We start from the raw sequence: 14,074 nt of genomic DNA on the forward strand, positions 1-14,074 counted from the left end.
GGTCATTAGATTCTGATCTAGAGAAAATTACCCGCTTGCAACCTATGTCCAAGTAGCTATTCATGACTTCAATGTTTTTCATTCACCAATTTGTAATGGTTTTTCACTGTCAAAAGTTAATCCTTTTTGCAGATAATGGTTAAAAATGTTTGCCTTCATCTTTCATGGCCCTTTATACTTTAGTATCTTTGGATATGAAACTATTCCTGAAAATATTTTAAATGTCCTTTTATTGTATTAATGCTTTATCATCATATAAAGATCCTCACTTATTCTGGTAAATTTCTTTGCTGGGAAGTCTATGTAATATTAATTAAATTGTGACTTATTTAATATTAACACAGCCATGCCTGTTTTTCTTTTATTAAAATTTTTACAATATATCTTTTTCCATCCTTTTACTTTAAACCTGTATACATCATTATAATTGAAATGAGTTTTTTTTTTTTTTTTGTACACAGAACATAATGGAAGCATGTTGACTAATCTACTCTGTCAACCACTGTCTTGGTAATAATGTAATTATCGATTTGTTAGAGCTTAAGTCTGACATTTTAAATTTTCTATTGGTCGTCTCTTTCTCTTTCATTTATTTTTCTTGCCTTTCTATTTTCCTCGAATGTGTAAAGATCTTATATTTATTTATCTGTAGTGTGTTTGACTGTAATTCTTTGCATAACCCTTTAACTCTTTGCTCTAAGCATTACATTATACGCACATAACTTATCTCAGTCCTCAGCTGTCCACAGTTCACTAGTTTGAACGAAATGGAGCCATTGCATGTCCTGTTAAACTTCTTTCATCTACAATATAATTGCTTTAAAATTTTCCTCTATATATTTAAAAACCATTAAAGACATTTTCACAATTCTCACTTCAACTGTCAAACATAATTTAAATGTTCAAGTGGAGAATAAAAGCCGAATATATATGCCCATATTTTTGCTTACTGTGTTCTTTCTTTCATTTTGAAGTATCAAAGTCTCCTTTTTAAATCATTTCTTTTCTCTTTAGAGAACTTCCTTTAGCCATTTTTTAGGATAGGTATGCCTGTGACAAACTTTGTTTTTCTTTATCTGAGAATGTTTTCAGTGACCTGTCACACCTAATTAATATTGTTACTGGTTTTACATTTCTGGATTTATGTTTTCTTTCAGTATGTTAAAAAAATATTGTACCAACTCTTTCTGATTGCCATGGTTTCTGATAAGAAATTTGAAAGTGAAACTGAAAATGCAAAGTCCATGGAATTCTCCAGGCCAGAATGCTGGAGTGGGTAGCCTTTCCCTTCTCCAGGGGATCTTCCCAACCCAGGGATCAAACCCAGGTCTCCCGCATTGCAGGTGGATTCTTTACCAGCTGAGCCACAAGGGAATAAGAAATTTACTATTATTCAAATTTGATTTTCCCCAATAAATAACCTGTAGTTTTTCTCTAGATGTCTTACAAAGTTTTTTTTATTTGACAATTCCAATTCATTAAGAAGACAACCAGTTACCATTGACCTTCCTACAAGAAATGAGGTATTATAATAAAAACTGGTTTGTTTTTGTTTTGTTTTGTTTACCACTGAGTGAACTTTATTGTGAAATTTAAGGGGGCAAGGATGGGTTGAGACAGGTGAGAACAGGGAGAGAATCTGTTTGCAAACATCTTGAAATGTATCTAGATAAAATAAATAATTCAAGTCATCCAAGATTTATTTCAAAGTTCCCCATATATTTTGGGGAACTCAAACTGAGAGCTAATCTTTACTCTTAATAATATGTACTTCACAGTAATTTTTTTCTTCTGTACTTTGCAACACCAAACTCTTACAGTTCTTACCCAATATTCAGAAAAGAGACTGCAGTTACACACATCCAAATATTTTTTACCCATTACTACTATTTATAAAATTAAATTACTATTTATAAAATTATAGGGCTTCCCTATAAAATTAAAATTTTCATTATAAAATTAAAAAGTATTCATGGGGCTGAATCAGGAAACTGCCGACTTGGTTTATTGGGCTTGGTTCATGTGGGCTATTTAACTGAACACACTGAGATTCTGATTTCAGTTCTGGCACTGACTGAATCAAACAAACTAATGTCAATCTTTCATTCTCTGATTCCTCATCTTGAATATAAAAGACCACGATGTAAAAACTATGGTAATGTAGGGTGCCGTTTTGGACAATAACCCTATTCCTATTTCTAGATGCCTCAGGCTGCAAGAAATTTTCAAGATAAGAAGTAATTTCTCTGGAATCCAGGGTATGGCTAACATACTGTATAGCACAGAAAGTCTCCTCAATGCTCTGTAATGACCTATATGGAAAAAAAAAAAGAATCTAAAAAGAGTGATATATGTATATGTATAACTGATCCACTTTTCTGTACAACAGAAACTAACACAATATTCTATATCAACTATATTCCAATAAAAATTAATTTAAAAAAAAAAGGAAAAGACCTCACAAATATTTAAGATGGCACTGAGTAAACATTGTCGACTACGTGAAAGTCTTTTGAGAATATTAAGACTATTGTTCCACAAAAACCAGAGACACCACCTAAAGTAGAATGAGACCAGTTTCCAAAAGAATTATTGGTCTAATTTTTGCCTAATGGAATGACTCATAACATGAAGCAGACATAGAAAATCCTCAATGTTTATATGGAGTTTTACAAATTGGGCTAAAAATTATCAAGAAAGTCTGCAATGGAAAGACAATTTGGAGTCCTCAAACTTCCGTGAAATAGAAACCGCCTAGGAAAGCTTTTTGTTGCTTTCATTCCTAAACCATGTCTGACTCTCTTGCGACTCCGTGGGCTGTAGCCACAAGGCTCCTCTGTCCATGGGATTTCCCAGGCAATTACTAGACTGGGTTGCCATTCCCTTCTCTGGGGGATCTTCCTGACCCAGGGATCGAACTCACCTGTCTTCCTTTAGCAGGCAGATTCTTTACCAGTGAGCCACAAGAGAAGTCCCTGGGAAAGCTATTTAGTTTTAAATACTCCTTGGGAAGGCAAAAGAAGAGGGCAGCAGAGGATGCTGATGGTTAGGTAACATCACTGATTCAATGGATATGAATTTGAGCAAACTCTGGGAGATAGTGGTGGACAGAGGAGCCTGGTGTGCTGTAGTCCATGAAGTCACAAAGAGTTCATGATGTAGCAACTGAACAGTAACAACATACAGGTCATTTCTTAGAAATATGAAGACGTCTCAGACTTCAAAGCAAAGACCCAGATGATTTGCCAAGAGAAAATCATGAATCAGAGAACCATATTCAAGAATAAGAACTTCACCCTCATCAAGGAGATTTTCCTCTCCTTAAAGTAGGGGCATGTGGCGTCGAGTGCCTAGATGGGTCTCAGAGCTGCCACGCACCAGTTAACTACTCCCAGGAAACTCAGTGCTGCTTTGTGAGAATCTCAGCTGAGCCCCGTGGGAATGAGAGCATGAGGAGCTGAAACAGACTCGGCTAGTGCCCTTAGAGAGGCCAGCAGAGCCACGACTACGGCATGTTTATTTACTGCTTCCTTAGACTTTACCTTTCTTTGTTCCTACCAATAGGCCTCTAAAAGGTAACAGTTATTTAATATTTCAAGCAATCCTTTGTGCTCAGTGACACACTTAATATCTCCCATATTTTCCCGTCCAATCATCCAAAGACCGCTCTCTAAACGTAGATAAATATCACATCTACAAATCTTCTCTGTGTAACCCACCCATTCATTGAAATAGATACATGTTGATAATCACTTTTGACTGTCTGTTGAAATATATAATTATATGAGAAATATGAATGCCCAGTTTGTTGAACTCATAACCTTTAAACAGTTCCAATGAAATATCTACTTTTGAATATGAGGTTAAAGGAATTCTTCTGAGCTAAATCTGCTACATTCTTCTCGTAGTATAACTGTACTCTTTTAAATTTAATTTTGCCATGTGCTGAATAAGGTTCTTTCTCCCTTTCCACCAAGCAATTAGCTGCAATTTCTGTTCAACTTTGACAGTGGTAAGAGTTATATTTCTCGATTTTAAATTCTCAGTCTTTTTCCATGCTGCATATATTGAGAGGATTTTTATTTTTATGTCATAAGTTCTAACTGACTTTGTGTTGATGATATTTAAGCACTGAAGAAATAGTTAAGAAAGCTCTAGTTTTAGAATCTCTACTGTATCAAATTACTATCTACTGCAGTCCATTGCCTTCCATAAAGAAAAGCTTCCTTTAATAAAAACAATAAGTAACTCGCAAGCTGGTAAAAGCTGTTTTCCAACTAAGTAAATCGTGACAATGGAAATAAATTCTTCCATGGTTGGTGAAGTATATTGTCTATAGTAAGACAGATGCTTTCTCAAGCTTATTAAAAAAAGAGAGGCAGCTTTATTTTGTTCCTATTGATGGGTCTGTCCAACCATAAAAGATGCATTTCCTCGTATTTACCATTTCTTTCTGCTGATTATTACCAACACAGTGAACTGGTAAATGCAAATTCTAAGTTGAATATTTTTGATAGCAAATTAAAAGCAAAGTTTCATAGTTTTTTTTAAGTCATTAAAACGCACAATACTGCTTGTAAAAATACTTCATTAAACAAAGAAAGATAAAAATATCACATACAAAAAGGCACTGAAAATGGGTGCTTGAGAGACTATATAATAAAAAAGTAAATGAAATAACTCTGTAGATTTTCAGTCTCAGAATGAGTAGCCAAAAGATAACTACTGAAGCACTGGGGGCTGTTAAGAACAGGTTAACAGCATGCCTTCCACCAAGAAGTATTTTTAAAATAATGTCTTTGAATAGTTATATTCTAAGAATCAAATAATTTGAATATTATTTTTCAACTGTAAAACTTGAACATCTAATAAAAAAGTCATCAAAAATTCAAATCCCAATTTCAATTTTTTTTTTTTTGCTAAAATCTTTAGATTTCAAAAATGGCATTTTTATGATTGGAATTCTCTCTCACACATCTTCAGATAAAACATTATAGAGTTGATCCTTGAACAACACAGGTGTGAAATACACAAGTCCACTTACACGTGGATTTATTTCAATAGTAAAAGTCACAATACTACATGGTCTGCATATATGTAACCAAGGATACAGAGGAACCAGGTACCCAGGGCTGACTATAAAGTTACATTCAGATTTCAGCTGTGCTGATGGTCCATTCCCCTAACACCCATGTTGTTCAAGGGTCAACTGCTTTTAAAGGAGAAATCATCACATATAATTAGAGAGGAAACAATGTGTCAACATAGACTTCCCTAGTGGCTCAGGGGTAAAGAAACTTCCTGAAATGCAGGAGACAGGGGTTCGATCTCTGGGCCAGGAAGATTGCCTGGATAAGAAAATGGCTACCTATTACAGTATTCTTGCCTGGGAAATCCCATGGACAGAGGAGCCTGGTGGGCTATAGTCCATGGGGTCGCTAAAGGGTTAGACACAACTTGGGGACTAAACAATGACAGCAATGTGTCAATATTTCCTTCTAACCCCCAACTGAGGTTTTTAACAACAAAATGTAATTTATTTGTGGAATGAATATAAACTTGAGAGAGAATCCACAGATAACTTGATTCAGGAAGCCAGGTTATCCATTCAAAATAATTTGGGTAACTACTACAAACAAATTGCATGCTAGACTAATAGGATTTTTGCCTTGCATTTAGGTGGTTAGCCTTTAATTGCTAAAATGCAAAGAATGTCTTATTCACAGAGTGGAAGGATTTACCATTAATTTACACTGATGTCACTACATGTACACTACAGTGTATGGACCATGATGTCCGTAGTCACTACAGCTTTCTTAGGAAAACCGAGTTAGTACCTAGAAGGCTGGTGAACATGTTTCTTCAAAGTAGACTGGAAATAAATAAAATAAATAGAATTAAAAAAAAAAAAAAAAAACCAGACTGGTATTTTATGGGCAATATAGGGGAAGCTAGAGAATCCATACTACACATGTCTATCACATTCTAGGGATCTGAATATTCTTGGAACCAGAAATACTGTCTCTGTGCCCTGCCATGCTAAGTAGCTTCAGTTGTGTGTGATTCTTTGCGACCCTGTGGACTGTAGCCCATCAGGCTCCTCTGTCCATGGGATTCTCCAGGCAAGAATACTGGTGTGGGTTGCCATGCCCTCCTGCAGGGGATCTTCCAGACCCAGGGATCAAACCCATATCTCTTGTGGCTCCTGCATTGTAGGTGGATCCTTTACCACTGAGCCAAGGGGAAGCCCCAATATTGTCTCTACTCTTAGACAATTCTGAATATTTGATATTTGTGGATGAAATGTATTTTTTGCTTTTGAATGTCTATTACCTGGAATTAAAGATGCTTTGCAAATAATAAGAGAATACAGGTATACCTCAAAGATACGGAGGGCTATGTTTTAGACTACCGCAGGAAAGTGAATATCACACTAAAGCAAGTAATATACATTTTTTTAGCTTCCCAGTGCTTATAAAATTATGGTTGCACTATATTGTAGTCTATTAAGTCTGCAACAGTACTATATCAAAAAAGTACACATCTCAATTTAAAAATAATGCTGCTAGGAAATGGTTATCAACAGATTTGCTCGACACAGGCTTGCCGCAAACTTTCAACTTGCAAAAAACATGGTCTGAAGCAAAATGAAGAGAAACACAATAAAATGAAGTGTGCTTGTAACTGCTGTGTGAAAGTAAAATACAATATTCTATATTCCAGGAATTGTAATCAATAATGATTAAACACTATATTTACAGTGATATTTTATGTAAAAATGAGATATAGTTATCATTTCATTGACATTCCAGATCAAATGTGAAAACTTCATAATCCAGAATAACCCTTTCTCCCTTGGAGTCTCTAGAAAGGATTACTGGGGAATGAGATACTGATCTAAATAAATCAATTCAGAGTTGAAAGAGATCAAGCTCCAAAGTAATGTTTGCTTCCTTGCTCATTCCTGTCCGACTCTTTTACAACCTAATGGACTAACAGCCTGCCAGGCTCCTCTGAGCATGGGATTTTCCAGGCGAGAATACTGGAGTGGGTTGCCATTTCCTGCTCCAGGGAATCTTTCCAACCCAGGGATCAAACTTTTGTCTCCTGGGTCTCCTGCACTGCAGGCAGACTCTTTACTGCAGAGCCACCAGGGAGGCCTTCTAAAATAATGAACCTACCCTACAATAACTCAGTAGCAGGTAGCAATGGGATTTAGCCTTGTTGTTGCTGCTTGGTCAGTCATTTGTATCCAGCTGTTTGTGGTCTCATGGACTCTCACCATGCCTCCCTGTCCTTCACCATCTTCTGGAGCTTTCTCAAAGTCATGTCCATTAAGTTGGTGGTGCCATCCAATCATCTTATCCTCTGTCGTCTCCTTCTCCTCCTGCCTTCAATCTTTCCCAGCATCAGGGTCTTTTCCAATGAGTCAGCTCTTTGCATCAGGTGGCCAAGGTATTGGAGCTTCAGCTCCAGCACCAGTCCTTCCAATGAATATTCAGGATTGATTTCCTTTAGGATGGACTGGTTGGATCTTCTTGCAGTCCAAGGGACTCTCAAGAGTCTTCTCCAACACCACAGTTCAAAAACATCAATTCTTCTGTGCTCAACTTTCTTTATGGTCCAACTCTCACATCCATAAATGACTATTGGAAAAACCATAGCTTTGACTAGATGGACTTCTGTTGACAAAGTAATGTCTCTGCTTTTTAGCATGTTGTCTAGGTTTGTCACAGCGTTTATTCCAAGGAGCAAGTCTCTTTTAATTTCATGGCTGCAGGAATCTAGCCCAGGGCAATGAAGTCAGCTTAGTTCACAGGAAGGTGTGAGAATTAGAGTTTCTAGTCCTCTTCCAGAAGGACAGAAGCGTGGCAGCTGAGACAGATCGCACAGAAGCACGGCCTAGAGGAGCTATCCCATGCCCAAGTTCAGTAATGGCGACCAAGAGTGCCAGGCTGCAAGGCACAGGAGTGGCTGAGAGGAGCTACCCCACGTCCGAGGAGCAGCGGCTACGCGGGCGCAGGAGGGCCGAGAAGAGCTACTCCACGTTCAAGGTCAGGAGGGGCGACCTTGTCCAAAGTAAGGAGCAGCGGCTTCGCTGTGCTGGAGAAGCCATGAAGAGACACCCCACGTCCAAGGTAAGAGAAACCCAAGTAAGATGGTAGGTGTTGCGAGAGGGCATCAGAGGGCAGAAACACTGAAACCATAATCACAGGAAACTAGCCAATCTGATCACATGGACCACAGCCTTGTCTAACTCAATGAAACTAAGCTATGCCATGTGGGGCCACCCAAGACAGAAGTATCATGGTGGAGACGTCTGACAGAATGCAGTCCACTGGAGAAGGGAATGACAAACTACTTCAGTATTCTTGCCTTGAGAACCCCATGAACAGTATGAAAAGGCAAAATGATAGGATACTGAAAGGGGAACTCCCCAGGTCAGTAGGTGCCCAATATGCTACTGGAGATCAGTGGAAAATAACTCCAGAAAGAATGAAGGGATGGAGCCAAAGCAAAAACAGCACCCAGTAGTGTATGTTACTGGTGATAGAAGCAAGGTCTGATGCTGTAAAGAGCAATATTGCATGGGAACCTAGAATGCTGGTCCATCATTCAAGGCAAATTGGAAGTGGTCAAACAGGAGATGGCAAGAGTGAATGTCGACACTTTAGAAATCAGTGAACTAAAATGGACTGGAATGGGTGAATTTAACTCGGATGACCATTATATCTACGACTGTGGGCAGGAATCCCTTAGAAGAAATGGAACAGCCACCTTGGCCAACAAAATTCCAAAATGCAGTACTTGGCTGCAATCTCAAAAATGACAGAATATCTCTGTTCGTTTCCAAGGCAAACCATTCAACATCACAGTGACCCAAGTCTATGCCCCAACCAGTAATGCTGAAGAAGCATAGGGGATTGGAATGTAAAAGTAGGAACTCAAGAAACACCTGGAGTAACAGGAAAATTTTGCCCTGGAGTAAAGAAAGAAGCAGGACAAAAGATAACAGAGTTTTGCCACTGGTCATAGCAAACACCCTCTTCCAACAACACAAGAGAGGACTCTACACATGGATATCACCAGATGATCAATACTGAAATCAGATTAATTATATTCTTTGCAGCCAAAGATGGAGAAGTTCTATAGAGTCAGCAAAAACAAGACGGGGAGCTGACTGTGGCTCAGATCAGGAACTCCTTAATGCCAAATTCAGATTGAAATTGAAGAACGTAGGGAAAACCACTAGACCATTCAGGTATGACCTAAATCAAATCCCTTATGATTATACAGTGGAAGTGAGAAATAGATTTAAGGGACTAGATATGATAGACAAAGTGCCTGATGAACAATGGACAGAGGTTTGTGACATTGTACAGGAGACAGGGATCAAGACCATCCTCATGGAAAAGAAATGCAAAAAAGCAAAATGGCTGTCTGAAGAGGCCTTACAAATAGCTGTGAAAAGAAGAGAAGCGAAAAGCAAAGGAGAAAAGGAAAGATATTCCAATTTGAATGCAGAGTTCCAAGAATAGCAAGGAGAGATAAGAAAGCCTTCCTCAGTGATCAATGCAAAGAAATAGAGGAAAACAAGAGAATGGGAAAGACTAGAGATCTCTTCAAGAAAATTAGAGATACCAAGGGAACATTTCCTGCAAAGATGGGCTCGATAAAGGACAGAAATGGTATGGACCTAACAGAAGCAGAAGATATCAAGAAGAGGTGGCAAGAATACACAAAAGAACTGCACAAAAAAGATCTTCATGACCAAGATAATCATGATGGTGTGATCACTGACCTAGAGCCAGACATCCTGGAATGTGAAGTCAGATGGGCCTTAAAAAGCATCACTATGAACAAACCTAGTGGAGGTGATGGAATTCAGTTGAGCTATTTCAAATCCTCAAAGATGATGCTGTGAAAGTGCTGCACTCAATATGCCAGCAAATTTGGAAAACTCAGCAGTGGCCACAGGACTGGAAAAGGTCAGTTTTCATTCCAATCCCAAAGAAAGGTAATGCCAAAGAATGCTCAAACTACCACACAATTGCACTCATCTCACACACTAGTAAAATAATGCTCAAAATTATCTAAGCCAGGCTTCAGCAGTACATGAACCATGAACTTCCAGATGTTCAAGCTGGTTTTAGAAAAGGCAGAGGAAGCAGAGATCAAATTGCTAACATCAGCTGGATCATCAAAAAAGCAAGAGAGTTCCAGAAAAACATCTATTTCTGCTTTATTGATAATGCCAAAGCCTTTGACTGTGTGGATCACAATAAACTGGAAAATTCTGAAAGAGATGGAAATACAAGACCACCTGACTTGCCTCTTGAGGAAGCTATATGCAGGTCAGGAAGCAACAGTTAGAACTGGACATGGAATAACAGACTGGTTCCAAATAGGAAAAGGAGTACGTCAAGGCTGTATATTGTCACTCTGTTTATTTAACTTATATGCAGAGTACATCATGAGAAATGCTGGGCTGGAGGAAGCACAAGCTGGAATCAAGATTGCTGGGAGAAATATCAATAACCTCAGATATGCAGATGACACCACCCTTATGGAAGAAAGTGAAGAGGAACTAAAGAGCCTCTTGATGAAAGTGGAAGAGGAGAGTGAAAAAGTTGGCTTAAAGCTCAACATTCAGAAAACTAAGATCATGGCATCTGGTCCTATCACTTCATGGGAAATAGATGGGGAAATAGTGGAAACAGTGTCAGAGTTTATTATTTGGGGCTCCAAAATCACTGCAGGTGACTGCAGCCATGAAATTAAAAGACGCTTACTCCTAGGAAGAAAAGTTATGACCAACCTTGGTAGCATATTAAAAAGCAGAGATAATACTTTGCCAACAAAGGTCCGTCTGGTCAAGGCTATGGTTTTTCCAGTGGTCATATATGGATTTGAAAGTTGGACTGTGAAGAAAGCTAAGCACCAAAGAATTGATGCTTTTGAACTGTGGTGTTGGAGAAGACTCTTGAGAGTCCCTTGGACTGCAAGGAGATCCAACCAGTCCATCTTAAAGGAGATTAGTCCTGGGTGTTCATTGGAAGGACTGATGCTCAGACTGAAACTCCAATACTTTGGCCAACTCATGCGAAGAGTTGACTCATTGGAAAAGACCCTGATGCTGGGACGGATTGAAGGCAGGAGGAGAAGGGGATGACAGAGGATGAGATGACTGGATGGCATCACTGATTCGATGCACATGAGTTTGAGTGAACTCCGGGAGTTGGTGATGGACAAGGAGGCCTGGTGTGTTGTGATTCATGGGGTTGCAAAGAGTCAGACATGACTGAGCAACTGAACTGAACTGAATTGAGTCCTCTCCTGTTCTCCCCAGTCTGTTCCTCTTCTCATGTTTCAAAATCTTATTTTATTTTTCATCTCTCTTCTCCCTCCACTCACCTTAAGTCCTCTAGAAGTAATAGCAAAAGTGAAATTGAACAGTGGAAAATGCAAAGAATCAATAAATATAAAAACAATGTTTAACTTCATCAGCAAACTTGGATAAGTTAATTATGAGAAAACATCTTTAGATACATTTTTTAAAAGGAAATAAGATTATAACACAATTCAAAAGATTGCACTTATATCTCATTCTAATTTTCAAGGTGAAATAAAACTTCCTAGTAAGTATGAAAATGTAGATAACTCAGAATCAAAGTTACTAAGAAAAAAATATTATCACACTCAAAATGTACCTCTATTTTACTCTTTTAAAAGCCATAGTAAAGATAAAGAAGGAAAGAAAGAAACCAGAAAGCAAAAGAAGATCAAAACCCCCAAAGAAACCAGGAAAACTTTGAGAGGTATTGAATATCTCTGTCCCCTTGATTGGGGCTGAAGGTATTCCTGGTTACTGCATATGCCCAAATTCATCAAAATGCACATATTGAATATCTATAGTTTTTGCATAATAATTATACTTCAATAAAGCTGTTTTTAAAGAATAAAAACACTTTTTATCAAATAGTTATAACTGTATTAATAAAACTTCAGTCAACTAGAAGTTGTCTGCATTATTGTTGATATTTTTTGTAACACTGGATTTTGTTGTTTTTATTCAGGTGTCAAGTCGTGTCTCTTTTGTGACCCCAAAGATTCAGAATATCCAGGCAAGAATATGGAGCTGGTTGCCATTTCCTTTCTCCAAGCGATCTTCCCAATGTGGGGAACAAACCCTTGTCTCCTGACTACATCTCCTGCAGGTTGATTCTTTACCTCTGAGCCAACAGATACCCTGGTTGCTTTTTTTCTTTTTCAACAACTAATTCTCTAAATAATTTTTGGTGTCAAAGAATAAATAAAACAATGGTCACAGCCTATATTGTGTTAATTAAGATTAAAATTTTATAAGCCTAAAGTCTAAACAGGAAAAGATCTCAAAGCTGTCAGAGGTACTCAGGCAATCTTTGTCTATCCACAAACATACTGCTGCCCTGTCTCAAAAGTCACCACTGCTCACAAAGTTCTCAATTCAGCTCAGGGGTTTTAAAAAAGCAAGGAACCAGCATATCTCACACTTCATTTACTCATTTAGCAGAAACTACCTAACAAAAATAGGAAACTTAGGCAAGGCTTGCTCCGTATTCAGTGGGTATAGAATTTACAAGTGATTACAGTTCAGTAATTGACTTAGAGAAAAATATGGCCTTTTAAAATCAGTTTCTGAACGTTCTTAAAATGAAGAAAAAAACATACACATAACTACAACAACAACAACAACAAGTCTCTGGATGTGTCTTCTCAAAGCTCTAACACAGGTACCATTCTGATTTGGTCCATCTGACATGGGTCCATTAGGACACGTAAGGTGACATATGTATGCACAGCAGCGTGATTAAAAAACATCAGCTGGAGGAGTCTGAGACCCATGAGAACAGAACATGGCATGTGCTGGAGCAAGTGGTTCCTAGAGAACTTCTGTTCTAGGAAAAAAACATGTAGTACTTGGATCCATGGAAGTTCAGGGTTCCCAAGGAAAACATTTTTGAGGAGAAGTAAGGGAACTTTGGGGATCTTAGAAGAGTTGCAGTTCCCCATAGAGAATGAAAGCATTTCATTACTCTAACAACTCACAGAAGTGTAGTGGTGTAAGGACAATGTCAGTCATGTAAATGACAAAATGTCCTTGACCTTCCTTCATAAACACATCACTGCTTTATTGCAAACACTGTAGGAGTGTGGAGAACACAGTAAGGAACGAAAACCTCAGGCATTAAAGAACAAGCCATCTTGTGGAAGAAATTAACGTGTTAGTATGATAAAGTCTGTGACCGGAGTCTGTACTTTGTGTGTTCAAATGCACAGAGGGAGAAATAACATTCTCCAGGAGAAACTGCAAAAAAATGGGCCATAGAAATAGACATTTGAAATTGGTCTTGAAGAATGTGTTTGAGTTTGTTAGATAGAGGAAGAAAACAAAATCTTCCCCAACTAATAACATCTGAAGACAAAAATTGTTAGAAGTATTAGCCTACAGACATGACTGATGGTTGTTTCTGAGTTCAAATATTGGTTATTTGAGTTAGGAGAGGCATAGTCTCTCTTGATGGTGCTAGTCTTTAAAATATGATTGATCTATGCCTTCCCCTAGTTTGACATTTTTTGAAGCTTATGTGATGAAATAATAAACATTTGCATAAAATTACTGACAACTCATCTAAAGTAAATAATATATTGTCAGAAATTATGTGGGTGAACCACACAAATATTAAAAATCATGTAAATATTACTATTTTGCTATTCAAAGTTCACAATATATTGTTGAAGGAAAAACTATAAACTGGCATCTATTACATAACTCCATTTCTAAATCAAAAACCACTGAACATTTACATGTATATGCATAAAAATATTAGATAACTATACACCATAGGATTATTTTGAAGTAGTGATATCATTTATTTTCTTGGGCTCCAAAATCACTGCAGATGGTGACTGCAGCTCTTTGGAAGAAAAGCTATGACCAAACTAGACAGCATATTAAAAAAGTAGAGACATTACTTTTCCAAAAAACATTTGTCTAGTCAAAGCCATGTTTTTCCCAGTAGTTAAGTATGGA

At 37.7% G+C, this 14,074-nt stretch overlaps 1 long non-coding RNA gene across 1 annotated transcript; it reads left to right on the top strand.

Annotated features, from left to right (window-relative positions):
- Positions 1–3,047: 3,047 nt before the first annotated feature.
- On the top strand, positions 3,048–12,333 carry LOC133240125 (uncharacterized). The gene is made up of 2 exons (XR_009734119.1): positions 3,048–3,575; positions 12,078–12,333. It is a non-coding gene; the product is annotated as an uncharacterized LOC133240125 (long non-coding RNA).
- Positions 12,334–14,074: the final 1,741 nt, after the last annotated feature.

Source organism: Bos javanicus, chromosome 27 (genome assembly GCF_032452875.1).
Source record: "Bos javanicus breed banteng chromosome 27, ARS-OSU_banteng_1.0, whole genome shotgun sequence".
Classification (NCBI taxonomy): Eukaryota; Metazoa; Chordata; class Mammalia; order Artiodactyla; family Bovidae; genus Bos; species Bos javanicus.